General features: G+C 45.6%; 1 protein-coding gene across 1 annotated transcript in view; it reads left to right on the forward strand.

The window, feature by feature from the left end:
• Positions 1 to 16,073, forward strand: part of LOC115359332 (NACHT, LRR and PYD domains-containing protein 14-like) — a gene marked incomplete at its 3' end in the record, with an annotated part of 845,616 nt that overhangs the window by 308,522 nt on the left and 521,021 nt on the right. The gene's annotated exons all lie outside the window — the stretch shown is intronic.

Raw genomic sequence — 16,073 nt, forward strand, 5'->3', positions numbered from 1 at the left:
AGGATGGCAAAGGAACAAAAGACGCCCACACACACACATTAGACCACAAGCTCTCCCCCACACCTCACACACACACACACACACACACACACACACACACACTCCTGACTGATGACATCACTGCTCTGGTGTGAGTGTCCCGGGCCGAGGAGGCGGGAGACGGAGCCGAGCGTCCCAAACACACGACGACACGACACTTCCTGTAAAACCAATAAAACATCCTCTGTCAGCCACCTGTCCCTTCAAAATAAAAGTCCCTCTCAGGCCACCACCAGGCGCCACGTTCATGTTCGTCCTGGACTCACGGAGGCTAAGGTGCTGTGTGTGTGTGTGTGTGTGTGTGTGTGTGTGTGTGTGTGTGTGCAGAGGTGTGTCTGTTGGTTGTTGTGTTTTAAGACAAAAACGCCGTGGAGAAAAAAAACGAAAGAAAAAACTGTTTCAGTGCCACCGCTCCCTCTCCTCATTCACTCTCTAGCTCGCTCCACCACCTCTCTCTCTCTCTCTCTCTCTCTCTCTCTCTCTCTCTCCCTAGCTTGCTCTCTCTCTCTCTCTCTCTCTCAGCCTGACAGTAAAGCTGAGTTATACGACACTAAAACCACCAGAGATGATGTCATCTGATGTAATCTGAGCCACCCGACGCCACCGCCGGGGAAACCCCTTCAGCCCCGAGTGTGAGAGCAATCTCTAATCTGCATGTGAGAGCGATCTCTAATCTGCATGTGAGAGCAATCTCTAATCTGCATGTGAGAGCAATCTGTAATCTGCATGTGAGAGCGATCGCTAATCTGCATGTGAGAGCGATCGCTAATCTGCATGTGAGAGTAATCTCTAATCTGCATGTAAGAACAAACTCTAATCTGCATGTAAGAGTAATCTCTAATCTGCATGTAAGAGAAATCTCTAATCTGCATGTGAGAGTAATCTCTAATCTGCATGTGAGAGCAATCTGTAATCTGCATGTGAGAGCAATCTGTAATCTGCATGTGAGAGTAATCTGTAATCTGCATGTGAGAGCAATCTCTAATCTGCATGTGAGAGCAATCTGTAATCTGCATGTGAGAGCAATCTGTAATCTGCATGTGAGAGCAATCTCTAATCTGCATGTAAGAACAATCTCTAATCTGCATGTAAGAGCAATCTCTAATCTGCATGTGAGAGCAATCTCTAATCTGCATGTGAAAGTAATCTCTAATCTGCATGTGAGAGCAATCTCTAATCTGCATGTGAGAGCAATCTCTAATCTGCATGTGAGAGCAATCTCCATGTGAGAGCAATCTCTAATCTGCATGTGAGAGCAATCTCTAATCTGCATGTGAGAGCAATCTCCATGTGAGAGTAATCTCTAATCTGCATGTAAGAGCAATCTCTAATCTGCAGCAGCACATCTGCTTTGCCTCAGCAGGGCTCAGCTGATGGGAGAGACGTCGTGTTTCCTGCTGACGATGAAACCTGCTCAGGTGAAAAGTCAGATTTGGTTTCGGTTCCTGGTCCCTCGGTGGTCAGAAACCCTGCAGGCCAGTCATTTTATGAAAAAACCTAGGACAAATTGCAAGAGAAGCAAACTCAACTGATTTATCCTCAGTTTGTCCTGAGTGAGGGGGAAAAAAGTCCCAAGGAATCCCATTGGTGGAAACTTTTGAAAATCACCTATTTATGACCATATAATACCAAAAAACCCTGTTTTTAACACACAGGGGAAAGGGGTTCAACATTTTACTGAATTTCAGTGAATTAAATGGTTACTATATATATAGTAACATTTTGATTCACTGTTTAAATATATATATTATATTATATTCCTTATTAGCGCATATCAAATCAGATAATGTGTGATATGCATGTGTAAACAGAATAATTCAAAGAACTTGTAATTGACTTTTTTTCTTGTCTTTGTGTGTGTAATCAACTTGTGAATTTTTATAGTGATATCTGAAAGTAAAATGTGTGTTAAAAGGCTGTTTTTTGGTATTATATGGTCACATAGAGGGGATTTTCAAAACTTTCCACCAGTGGGATTCCCTTTTCCTTCCCTCAGGACAAACTGAAGATGCTGACAAACGCTTTGGGATTCTCTTTGATTTGGTTCATGAGGGACGAGCGAGCTGCACTCTCTCTCTCTGTGTGTTTAATCTGGATTATGAGCTCAGACTGACGGAACACACACGACCTGCTGACCGGCTGAACCGCGGATGCAGCTAATTATCCTTTTCATCGGATAATGAATCTGTTTTTCTGTTTAATTGATGAACGGTTTGGTGGATAAAGAGCCAGAAAGTCTCACAGCCGCCGGAGAGACACAGGATTTTAATTTAACGTCACATGAACAGACAAACGGAAAGGAAATAAACCTCATGATCCACTGTGTAGCCAGGCTAACGACTCCCATAGACTTCAAGTCTTTATGCTAAGATAACGGGAAATGCTGCCCGTAGGAGCTGAGCCGCCGGACGTCCAGAGGTGGACACGGTGTCCAACATCTGGCCTCAGTCTGGGGATTTTGGTGAAAACGTTGGCGTATCCCTTTAATGTCTGCCAGCTGACGGCTGATTTCAGCGCGAGAACAAATGAAGACAAAGATTTTTCCCCAAAAAGGCAAAAAAAAGAGCCGATCATCAGCGAATCATGACGACGTCCACGACGACGTGACGGGGACAATAAAGTTTGTTACAAAATTCAAACGACATCAAAAGGAAGTGAAGAGAAACATGAGAGGGCGAGCCGCACCGAGCTGCCCTGTCATTACACACACACACACACACACACACATCTGGCATTACATCTGCATGCACAAACACCACACACACACACACACACACACACACACACACACAGGGTTTTGCCTCGCATGACCTCACCCCGCTGTTTCCCAGGCGATGATGTCATCAGAGGCAGACCAACCATGTGGTGAGGAAGAGGAGGAGGAGGAGGAGGAGGAGGGGTGGGGGGTGGGGGGGAGGAGAGCGCCGTCCAGCCAGGCTGCAGGGGGGCGACCGCTGTTATGATCATGCATCAACCCACAGTAAACCACTGGAACCACACACACACACACACACACACACACACACACACAGCTACAGACTGCAGTGTGTGTGTGTGTGTGTGTGTGTGTGTGTGTGTGTGTGTGTGTGTGTGTGTTGGGAAGCTGGAGGCTGGCTGGCTACAGAGAGGTTTTGGGAATTTTTGCATTGGCTCACATAAGTGTTTGTGTGTATGCGTGTGTGTGTGTGTGTGTGTGTGTGTGTGTGTGACACCCTCTCTCTCATCTTCCAGCTCTGATTATCATCATTACAGAAATATTCTGTCCAGGCCGATGGTGTCACAATCTGTGATTCATGTCTGCCGTCTGCACCCAGACCCCAGCGAGGTGTGTGTGTGTGTGTGTGTGTGTGTGTGTGTGTGTGTGTGTGTGTGTGTCACAGGGTGTGAGATAAGACGACCCCACATGAAAGACATAGTTTCGCAGCAGAACAAGGACGAGACGAACAAAATAATAAAACACTTGAGCGTCATAAAGGCATTAATGTCTGGCTGCAAATGACAGGGCCACAAAGAGCTGTGTGTGTGTGTGTGTGTGTGTGTGTGTGTGTGTGTGTCTGTGTGGTGAGACACCACACAGACAGTTTGGTTTTGTTCTTCCATCTGTTCTCACTCTGTTCAATCTGTGTTGAAGAGGATGCAACGTTTATTTTTATAGAAGTATGTGAGCATGTTAAAGTATATATATATCTCTATATATAAAAAAATGAGGGAGATATGTATCCACACACACACACACACACACACACACACACACACACACACACACACACGTACATATACACAGAGAGAGAGAGACACAGATGTACATATAGTTCTGAAAAAATTGAGAGCTGACTCCATATTTTTATATCTGCATTTTTCTTTCCTACTTGACTGATTCATTCATCTAAACGAGGCTGTGACTTGACAAGGTTGTGACTTGACGAGGTTGTGACTTGACGAGGTTGTGACATGATGACGCTGTGACTTGACAAGGTTGTGACTTGACGAGGTTGTGACTTGACGAGGTTGTGACTTGACGAGGTTGTGACATGATGACGCTGTGACTTGACAAGGTTGTGACTTGACGAGGTTGTGACTTGACAAGGTTGTGACATGATGACGCTGTGACTTAACGAGGTTGTGACTTGACGAGGTTGTGACTTGACGAGGCTGTGACTTGACGAGGTTGTGACATGATGACGCTGTGACTTGACAAGGTTGTGACTTGACGAGGTTGTGACTTGACGAGGTTGTGACTTGACGAGGTTGTGACATGATGACGCTGTGACTTGACAAGGTTGTGACTTGACGAGGTTGTGACTTGACAAGGTTGTGACATGATGACGCTGTGACTTAACGAGGTTGTGACTTGACGAGATTGTGACTTGACGAGGCTGTGACTTGACGAGGTTGTGACATGATGACGCTGTGACTTAACGAGGTTGTGACTTGACGAGATTGTGACTTGACGAGGCTGTGACTTGACGAGGCTGTGACTTGACGAGGTTGTGACTTGACGAGGCTGTGACTTGGCGAGGCTGTGACTTGACGAGGTTGTGACTTGACGAGGTTGTGACTTGACGAGATTGTGACTTGACGAGGCTGTGACTTGACGAGGTTGTGACATGATGACGCTGTGACTTAACGAGGTTGTGACTTGACGAGATTGTGACTTGACGAGATTGTGACTTGACGAGATTGTGACATGATGACGCTGTGACTTGACGAGGTTGTGACTTGACGAGGTTGTGACTTGACAAGGTTGTGACTTAACGAGGTTGTGACTTGACAAGGTTGTGACTTGACGAGATTGTGACATGATGACGCTGTGACTTAACGAGGTTGTGACTTGACGAGGTTGTGACTTGACGAGGTTGTGACTTGACAAGGTTGTGACTTAACGAGGGGGCGATCAGGTGGACCGGCCCAGTGTGCAGACCTGAACCCCGTCGAGACCCTCTGGAGCTCCTGGACGGTCAGAAAGCTTCAGGCCGAGCGGAGCTGACTGAGCTCTGGTGATGGGAGAAGACACATCCAAGCTGTGATCCAGGATCTGGGTCACTCCAGCAAATACTGACGGTTGAAGCCCAGCGAAGTAAAAACATTACTGTACTACATCCTGATCAGAGCTACATAACAAATGTTTACAGCTGTGGCTATAAAAAAAAACCCTAACCCTTATACTGATAATGATAATGATAACAGCCAAACAGACTTGACTTTTACCGGCCTCCCAAAGAAAACCACTGACAGACTTCAGCTCATCCAAAACTCTGCTGCTCGCTTATTAACCAGAACCAGGAAGAGAGAGCATATTAGTCCGGTCTGAGCTGCCCTACACTGGCTCCCTGTAACATTTAGAGTTGACTTTAAGGTTCTCCTACTTGTATATAAAGCACTTCATGGGCTGGGACCGAGCTACATTGCCAACTCCCTTATTGGCTCTGCACCCCAAAGAGCACTGCGATCGTCTGCTGCTTATTGGTTCCCTACAACAGTTGAAAGAAAATTGGGGATGCCGCCTTTATTACTTACGCCCCTAAGCTTTGGAACACACGACCTTTAGACATCAGGGAAGCCAGCTCACTAGACATCTTTAAAAGAAGATTAAAGATTTTATTTGCATCTTTTGTTTTATTGCAAAGTTCTCGTCTTTAGCCTTTTCCTTTTTTTTTCTGTGCTGTTTTTAATGTTTTATTTTAATGTGTTTTCAAATGTTCTTCTTTTCATTGTGAAGCACTTTGAGCTGCAATTCTTGTAAGAAAGGTGCTATACAAATAAAGTTTTATCATTATTGTTATTATTATTGGACGTGTCAGTCACTGCATGTCATTTTATTCCAGTTAACGTCTCTGCTCCCCCTCACGCTGATTTCCAGCTCAGGGTCTGGAGGCTGCAGATGTTGTGACTGATTCAGAAAGATGCTCTGTGATCCACGACAGCTGAGGCATACTTTTGATATTTTATGATTCTGTAATTAATTTCCTATTTTTCACTGTGACTAGTTTTATGTTCTTGTGTGTGCAGCCTCTGTGCTGCTTCCTGTCTGCAGGACGCTCTTTCAAAACACATTTATAATCTCAGGGAGGCTTTCCTGCTTAAATAAAGCGGAAAGAGGGCAATAAAATTTTCATAACAGTCCAGAAAAATCCAGATCTCACATCACTCAAATCAGGGAAGTCTGGATACGCTGGCGGTGATGATAACTGGGATACCTGGGATGTTTTCATTCTGATCCCACAGAGAAAAGTTTGACTTGAGGACCTTTAAGGTTCCTGAGAGAGAAGCTCAGGTGGAATTTGTCCCACAAAAAGCTTTTTTTCTCTCTGGACTGTGTGTGTGTGTGTGTGTGTGTGGGTGGGTGTGTGTAAGTCTATATGCTTGCTTTTCTCATGTTACCTACTTTGTAGCAAACACACAGAGGCTCTGTGTGTTCGCTGTCACACACACACACACACACACACACACACACACTCCTGTGGGAGAGCAGCATTCACAAGATTTCATTTCCATTTAAAAGCAGAAACGTCAGAAACCAGATCAGCAGCTGTGACATTTTAAATGTTCATCCTGTTACAGAGTCGGCCAGCAGGACTCAGCCCTGTGTGACCATGATGAAGATGATGATGATGACGATGACGATGACGATGACGATGACGATGATGAAGTTTAATTGATCATGTATTGATCAGTGATGAACTGACACAGGTCTCTTCAGTTTTAGAGCCTGTGATTCTTTAATCTGGATTTCAGTTTGACCCTCCTGTTGTGTTTGGGCTCAGTTTGACCCCAGTCAATCTTTAACGTCTCTAAATGAATGATCATGATCATGTTTTTTTTTTTTTTTTGCTTCATGTTTAATGAGTTTTCCTAATGTAATGGGTACTACCAGGTAAACATGAAATTCACATGATGATATGTTTTCAATGTCTTGTACGCACTTTGTAACGCATCGGTTATAAATAACAAAAATCTGTACTTAGAAATAATATAAAGCCATTAAAACACCAAAAATTAATATTTATTTCCAATTTTAGATCAATCAGTGAGATTTTATGGTGATTTGCATATTTTTCCATAGTGGCGTAATAGGGATACTGGATGTATAAGTGGGAGGGGGGGTGGGGGGGAGTTATGTTTTATTCAAAGGGCTGTTTAGGTCGTCAACAAAGAAACATAAAGTACCGACACATAAACTTTGGTAACAATTTTAGTTATAATAATTTTGTGGAGGTTTAAACTGCTGGGGTCAAATTGAGCACAAACATAAAAGATGTTTACAAATTTTAACAGAACAGGAGGGTTAAACACCAAGAAAAAAATGCTATATATATTATTTTTTACAAAATAATATATTTTATTTTAGGATACTGAATATCAGCTGTTGACAGCCTCGGTTAAAAAATAGCAAACACTTTAATAACCATCATTAATAAATGACGGAGAGTACACCAATAGTTAAACTATAGTTAACAGTTTTTTTATGGTTAACAATGAAATAATAATTTCTTACATAGTAATCAGTAACAGTTTATTGCTGCACGCACTGCAACATTTTCTATTCTATATGAAGTGTGTGTTAATGATTACCTGATAATTTAGATGGACCTAATAATGATGCAGCAGATATTTTAATGTAACACTTTGTTCATGGGTAATAACTGCTTTATAAACCATCTATAAACATTATTTGGCTGCCATCATAAAGGAGCAAATAATCTAGTTTATAAATGCACAGATTTATGAACCATCTCCCATCATCAACAACTTTATAACTTTATAGCAGCCGTCCAAACCATGGCGCACACACACACACACACACACACACACACACACACACACACACACACACACACACAGTCTGAAACATGATGTTAGTAGAGCTGAGAGTCAAAATTAGTTTCCTTTCGGGCACCTTAAACGCCTCGTTCCCACATTGACGATGGAAAAGCGTCTTCAGTGTCGTTTCTGCAAATCACCCTGAAATATCAGGATATTATTTTAGGGTTATGATCGCCCCCTGACGCCCCCTTGTGGCGCTTTCTGGATGGCGCAGGTGCGGCATGTCGCGGTGCAGCTGCGTTCCCTATCGCACCCTAAAGCGGTGTTTCTCAAATGAGGGAACGCGTACCCCTAGTGGTACGCTGCAGTACTGCAGGTTGATAGAGGTTTGATGAAGCACATGTTATCCTCAGTTCTCCCTCTGGATTTCCTGAAGGTGTCAGGTGTGTGTGTGTGTGTGCGAGTGTGTGCTTTAAATCGCCGAGTGAGGACGTTTGTTGAAAACAAATCCAGAAAGTGGATCAGTGGTTGAAGCATAGCAGCGATACAGCTGGAAACAAGGAGGAAGAAGAGAAGAAGCAGAAACAGAAAGAAGAGAATCTGCTCAGCATTTTTTGCTCTGGCCAGGAGGAGACAAGTATGAAAAATGAAATCAAATCATTTCCTAGCCAATCGTAACGCTCAAACTGGGGGTGAAAACTGATTGGCCAATGCTCTGCGTCTTAAGTGGACCAGGATGTGATGCTGCGTTCAAGTCCCATGGGAAAAACTGTCCTGTCCTGATGATGTGACGGTTTGAAGTGAAACCACAAACTGAGACGCCATGTTTGTAGTTTTCTGCACTTTTTTTAACTGATTTGTTATGTGATGACAATCCACATTGTCTTTTTATTTGAGACTCTTTGGTCTTTTTTTTTTGTTTTGTTGTTGTTTTGTTTTGTCTGTGAAGTCAGCTCAGCTCTCCAGGCAGAAAATAAATCCAGGATGTGAAACCTGAGAGAGAAACTCGTCTCTGTGGCTCTGAAGTTTCCAGGCAGGACGCTCGTATCTACGGTGTTGCCCTGCAGGACCTGAACGCAGCACGAGGCCACTCGGGGGCCTCTTGGTCATTTGACACCTCCCTCTTCAAGGCCACGCCCCCCATGACCCACCTCCAGCCAATCACAAACTGTTTACTCAGGTTGCCGGGACGACAGGTGGAATGCGCTTCATCCTGTTGTTGACCTTGGGACGCTTTTCTCCCAGTTCTGTCAATCACTCCGCCTCCCTGGGAGTGTGTGTATGTGTGTGTGTGTGTGTGTGTGTGTGTGTGTGACCCTGATCTCTCTCCCTCTTGATATTCAATGTGCTTTATTACCATGAAAGTTAAAAACAATGTTGCCAAAGGAAACACAGAATCCCTTTCCTCCACTTTTCTGAGTGTGTGTGTGTGTGTGTGTGTGTGTGTGTGTGTGTGTGTGTGTGTGTGTGTGCTCTGCCGTGTTACTTCACACATCAGTCATCCAGCATGATGTCATCTTTACGAGACACTTGCAACATGCAGGACTCTCTCTTTCTCTCCGGAGCTGCGGCAGTAAAACTCAAAGTTGAAGTGATAAAATAAAATGATAAAAAACGGCAGAAAACAGAGACGCTGCCCCGGCCCCATGACCCACTGAGCCCCCCCGACCCCCCCAAGCCCCCCCGGACGGGACCCCCCCGCCCCGCCCCGCTGAGAGGAATAAAACATTCTGTTTATGTTGTTAATGTGACTTATGGGCCTGGTTGGAGCGTCTGCTGTGTAAAACGCTCCATATCAGATATAAAGTTACAGATCACATCGTTCATGTCGACAGCTCGTCATGTCGCCGAGCTCTGAGAGCAATAAAAACAGATATTTATTAACGTCTAAAACCCCAGACGGCCTCAAGTCGAACCCAAACTGGTAGAGTCAGGTTGCTTGTTCAGGTCCAAATGTTCTAATAATTGTAGGGTTTTTAACGATTATTTTCCTCCTGATTAATCCATCAACTATTTTTACAATTAGTCGATTAGTCTAACGATTAATTTTTCAAGTAATCTAGTGTTTTTTGGTGTTTTTTTGGTATTTGACCTGGAGCTGCTGTGCCGTCCCGTCAGCTGGTGATCAGCTGGTCAGACTTTGGGTGGTGTGGCTCGTTGCTCCGTGGCGTCCCACAGCGGGTTAGGTCACACCGGGCGCTCGCTCGTCGCCGTGGCGATGCAGTGGGACGCCGTCTCCGCTTTGTGACGGCTGCAGACGACCGAGTGGCTTCTCTCTAAAAAAATCTCCACACTTTTGACGCCTCTGACCGTCTTTTGGCTGTTTGGTGCCGCTGCTGCCGTTTTTTTTTTTTCCACTTCTGTTCATGAATGTGAGCGTCTGCTGTGCGCTGTTTGAGTAAATGACGTAATCGACAACTTAACAGTATGTTGTTCATGTCGACGTATTTATGTCACTGACGTAATCGATTAACCCTCCTATTATGTTTGGGATCAATTTGACCCCAGCCAATGTTTAACGTCTCTAAATAAATGATTAACATCATTTTTTTAAATTCATATTTAATGAGTGTTCCTAATGTAATGGGTGCTACCAGGTAAATATAAAATTCACATGATGATGTTTTCAGTGTCCTGTACACACTTTGTAACGCATCAGTTAGAAATAACACAAATCTGTACTTAGAAATAATATAAAGCCATTAAAACACCAAAAACTAAAATTTCTTTCCAATTTTAGGTCAGTCAGTGAGATTTTATGGTGATTTGCATATTTTTCCATAGTGGCGTAACAGGAATACTGGATGTATAAATGGGGGTGGGGGGAGTTATGTTTTATTTAAAGGGCTATTTAGGTCGTCAACAAAGAAACATAAAGTACCTGACACATAAACTTTGGGAACAATTTTAGTTATAATAATTTAGTGGAAGTTTAAACTGCAGGGGTCAAACTGACCACAAACATAAAAGATGTCCATAAATTTGAACATAACAGGAAGGTTAAGTCGATTAATCAGGACAGCCCTAAATAATGTCATAAAAATAAAATTGTAAAAGCACCTGAGCGTCACTGGAGGCCAAACAACCCGACCAATCGACTGCATCAAGTCAGGATTTGACTGATTTACTGGACTAAATTCTCTTTTAATGGATCAGGTGATCAGAGAGAAAACTGCAAAGGCAACCCGTCACCAAAGTCTACGTCAGGACCACAGCGCAGATCTTTACATTTTGATTCTATAAACAGCAGAGCTGTGCTGTTCGCTACCAGAAGTGCAAAGTGTTTGTGCTGCAGTTTGGAGGAAGACGACATGAAGATTGTCTCTAACACGGAGCGCTGAGGCTTCACTACCTGAGCCTCTGATTGATTTTCTTCAGACGTCTGATGGAGCTCAGGATTCATCAGCTGCTTCACTCCACACACTTTGTTTGCACAGTTGTCCCTCGCTATGACGCGGTTCTCCTTTCGCGGCCTCGCAGGTTCGCGGATTTTTTTTTGTGCAATTTTGCATGCTTTATTTATTTTTTTTGTAAACAGCGCATTGTGTTCTGCGTCCTGATTGGCTAAGGGACTGTAGACCATTGTCAATCAATCTCCTCCGTGCCGTGTCTCCTGTACAGAACAGAATGCGTTCATTCTATAATACTGGACTTATTTTTCTACGAAGGTTTGAACTTTGAGAGCTTAAACCAGAGGTGGGATCAAGTCATTGTTTTGCAAGTCACAAGTAAGTCTCAAGTCTTTGCCCTCAAGTCCCAAGTCAAGTCCCAGGTCAAGACTGACAAGTCTCAAGTCAAGTCCCAAGTCAAGACTGACAAGTCTCAAGTCAAGTCCCAAGTCCTACAGTTTGAGTTTCAAGTCCTTTCGAGTCCTTTTAAAATCTGTATTTATTTATAAAAACTTTTTTTTTTTTTTATTGCTCCATTCTTATTTTGTTACTGTCGGTGCATTTGCTATTAAATTCCGTGTTAAAAATAGATTCCGTTTTATTTGGCTAATTCCGCGGTAAGTTGCCCCCCCCCCGTCTTTCCAAGTCAAAAGGCTCAAGTCCAAGTGAAGTCACGAGTCCTTGATGTTAAAGTCCAAGTCGAGTTGCAAGTCTCTTTACATTTTGTCAAGTCGAGTCTAAAGTCATCAAATTTATGACTCGAATCTGACTCGAGTCCAAGTCATGTGACTCGAGTCCACACCTCTGGTTTAAACAAGAGAGAAAAGGGAGAAAATGTTAATGCCTGTCTGAGACAGTGTATAAAGTGTGTAGTGAGGGGTTTTACAGCCTTAAAACATCTAGAATAATTGTAAAAAATAAAGCTGACTACTTCGCAGATTTTGCCTATTGCGGGTTATTTTTAGAACGTAACTCCCGCGATAAACGAGGGATGACTCACTCATTTCATCAGTCACACGTCTTGCAAATTATGACATCATGTAAAACGTCACTCGGGACACATCTGGCTTTAAAGGGTAAAAAAAAAAAAAACATCTGGGCTGCATCTGTCGAAAAATGGATTCATCCTGTCAGCGGTTAGAGGAACACACACACACATTTCTGATTAAAAGAGGAACACCAGCGACTGTCGGTCCGGTGAGGATTCAACCGAGCAACGGCAGCCCGGAATCAAACCAATCAATCAATCAATCAATCAACCGATCAATCAATCAGCCGATCAATCACCTGCAACCTCACATGGAGACTTTCCAGAATCACGTCCAGAGACGCTGACCAGCGCGCGATAAAAAGCTCATTCATGCATCCTGTCAGTTCAGCTTCAGCTACGTGACACGGTTTGTTTATCTGAGTGGAGGAGGCAGGCGGTGATTGACAGGCGGCTCGTCCAATCAGCTGCCTCGATTCCAAACGTCTGAACCCAACAGCCCCGACAGAGAAGAAGAAAAAAAAAAAACCTCAGAAAGCAAAAACAGAGCAGAAACAACACGGGCAGCGTGTGGGAGAGTCTGAATGTTGCTGATTCACACACACACACACACACACACACACACACACACACACACACACACACACACACACACACGCACACACACACACACACACACACCTCCCCGTGCGACGCTGAGAGCACAACACCAAACCTCTCAGCAGTCAGACGGCGTTCGACAAGCTGAGCTACTGTTGACACTCATCGCCATGGCAACCAGGCGACGAGTGGCTGAGAGAGCGAAACTGTGTGTGTGTGAGTGTGTGTGTGTGTGTGTGTGTGTGTGTGTGTGTTGAGGTTTCTGGCCCCGGACGGGAGTAGCCAACCAGTCAGTTAGTTAATGTGTGTCAGAGTGTGTGTGTGTGTGTGTGTGTGTGTGCCAAAAGCAGCAGTGTTACACACTCCAAACCCACACGCTGTGTTTTCCCTCCACACACACACACACACACACACACACACACAGCTCAAACATCATAACAGTTTATATTTAGTATCTGTCTTCTGAGTCCCACATGGACAAGTTTCCCAGCAGCACCTGAACGCAGCTTAAAGTTGGGACGGTGTGTTCAAGTGCATGAGGGGAAAAAAAACGCTGATGTTTTAGCCGCACAGGAAAAAAAAACAGTTTTTAAAATCTGAAAAATATAATTTGTTGGCCCGGCTGTCGCTGTTATATTCCAAATAAACTGGAAAAGTGGAAGCATCACAGCTGCCAGAGGGTTCAGAGCAGCAAATTAAAAATCTTCATCAACACACACACACACACACACACACACACACACACACTTTTAGTTAAACAAAAATGTTGAAGATTATAAATCAACATTTTTTTTTTTTTTTCGGAGAGGGGTCATTAAACACAACGCAAAAGCCTGGAGCAAGACAAACCAGGTTAGCTCTGTGCGTGTGTGTGTGTTTGTGTGTGTGTGTGTGTGTGTGTGCGTGTGTGTGTGTGTGGGGTCGCGGCGTCTGGTTAAGCTCACAACCAGCAGCCATGGATCCTGTTGGGCTGGTTTTCAGAGTGAAGCCTTTCTCATGCTGCCTCTCCTCTTTCTCTCACACACACACACACACACACACACACACACACACACACACTCAGTGACAGTGACTGAGTGAGTGTGAAAGTGCTCAGGCAGGTAAAGCTGGAGCGATGTGGGAGCTTCACGCTGCAGTGAGGAAAGTCCCGGCTGCGACTCACAAGGACTTTTATTATTATTTCAGATAAGTCATTAATCAATAATGTTATTGATCATCAGTCAGGAAAGAGTCAGAACTAATGACAGACGCCTGTGGGAGGAGATCAGAGGCCAACCCTAACCCTAACCCACGGGAGGTCAGACCCTAACCCACGGGAGGTCAGACCCTAACCCACAGGAGGTCAGACCCTAACCCACAGGAGGTCAGACCCTAACCCACAGGAGGTCAGACCCTAACCCACGGGAGGTCAGACCCTAACCCACAGGAGGTCAGACCCTAACCCACAGGAGGTCAGACCCTAACGGACCCAGAGGAGGTCAGACCCTAACCCACAGGAGGTCAGACCCTAACCCACGGGAGGTCAGACCCTAACCCACGGGAGGTCAGACCCTAACCCACGGGAGGTCAGACCCTAACCCACAGGAGGTCAGACCCTAACCCACAGGAGGTCAGACCCTAACGGACCCAGAGGAGGTCAGACCCTAACCCAGAGGAGGTCAGACCCTAACCCAGAGGAGGTCAGACCCTAACCCACAGGAGGTCAGACCCTAACAGACCCAGAGGAGGTCAGACCCTAACCCAGAGGAGGTCAGACCCTAACCCACAGGAGGTCAGACCCTAACCCACAGGAGGTCAGACCCTAACGGACCCACAGGAGGTCAGACCCTAACCCAGAGGAGGTCAGACCCTAACCCAGAGGAGGTCAGACCCTAACCCACAGGAGGTCAGACCCTAACCCACAGGAGGTCAGACCCTAACGGACCCACAGGAGGTCAGACCCTAACCCAGAGGAGGTCAGACCCTAACCCACAGGAGGTCAGACCCTAACCCAGAGGAGGTCAGACCCTAACGGACCCACAGGAGGTCAGACCCTAACCCAGAGGAGGTCAGACCCTAACCCACAGGAGGTCAGACCCTAACCCAGAGGAGGTCAGACCCTAACGGACCCACAGGAGGTCAGACCCTAACGGACCCACAGGAGGTCAGACCCTAACCCACAGGAGGTCAGACCCTAACGGACCCACAGGAGGTCAGACCCTAACCCAGAGGAGGTCAGACCCTAACCCACAGGAGGTCAGACCCTAACGGACCCAGAGGAGGGAGGTCAGACCCTAAAGGACCCACAGGAGGTCAGACCCTAAAGGACCCACAGGAGGTCAGACCCTAACGGACCCACAGGAGGTCAGACCCTAACGGACCCACAGGAGGTCAGACCCTAACGGACCCAGAGGAGGGAGGTCAGACCCTAACGGACCCACAGGAGGTCAGACCCTAACGGACCCACAGGAGGTCAGACCCTAACAGACCCACAGGAGGTCAGACCCTAACCCAGAGGAGGTCAGACCCTAACCCAGAGGAGGTCAGACCCTAACCCACGGGAGGTCAGACCCTAACCCACGGGAGGTCAGACCCTAACCCAGAGGAGGTCAGACCCTAACCCACAGGAGGTCAGACCCTAACAGACCAAGAGGAGGTCAGACCCTAACCCATGGGAGGTCAGACCCTAACCCAGAGGAGGTCAGACCCTAACCCACAGGAGGTCAGACCCTAACAGACCAAGAGGAGGTCAGACCCTAACCCATGGGAGGTCAGACCCTAACCCAGAGGAGGTCAGGGGGTCAAGAGGATCTTTAATCCAGAATAAAGAGGTTTGGATCATTTCTACGGGCTCATATCATTTCTGTTAATCCCTCGTGTTTCTGAGCGTCTCTCACATTTTCACATGGATTTCATAACACAGGAGAGAAAAACATGCCTCCTCAGCATGTCGCAACACACACACACACACACACACACACACACACACACACACCTGTCTGCACACGAAGCCAGCCAACGCCCAAAGTGTGATACAGTCAACTCTTCTACTCTGGCCAACATCCACACACACACACACACACACACACACACACACACACACACACACACACACACACACACACACACACACACACACACACACACACACACACACACACACACACACACACACACACACACACAGCTACAGGGTTTTGCAAGGTGAAGGTGATAAAATCTCAGAGATTAGACTGTTGTTGCCAACAGCTCCACCAAACACACACCCACACACACCCACAATAACTTTTACCAAATATCTCCATATCCATATT

This window comes from Myripristis murdjan, chromosome 5 (genome assembly GCF_902150065.1).
Source record: "Myripristis murdjan chromosome 5, fMyrMur1.1, whole genome shotgun sequence".
In the NCBI taxonomy this organism is placed as follows: Eukaryota; Metazoa; Chordata; class Actinopteri; order Holocentriformes; family Holocentridae; genus Myripristis; species Myripristis murdjan.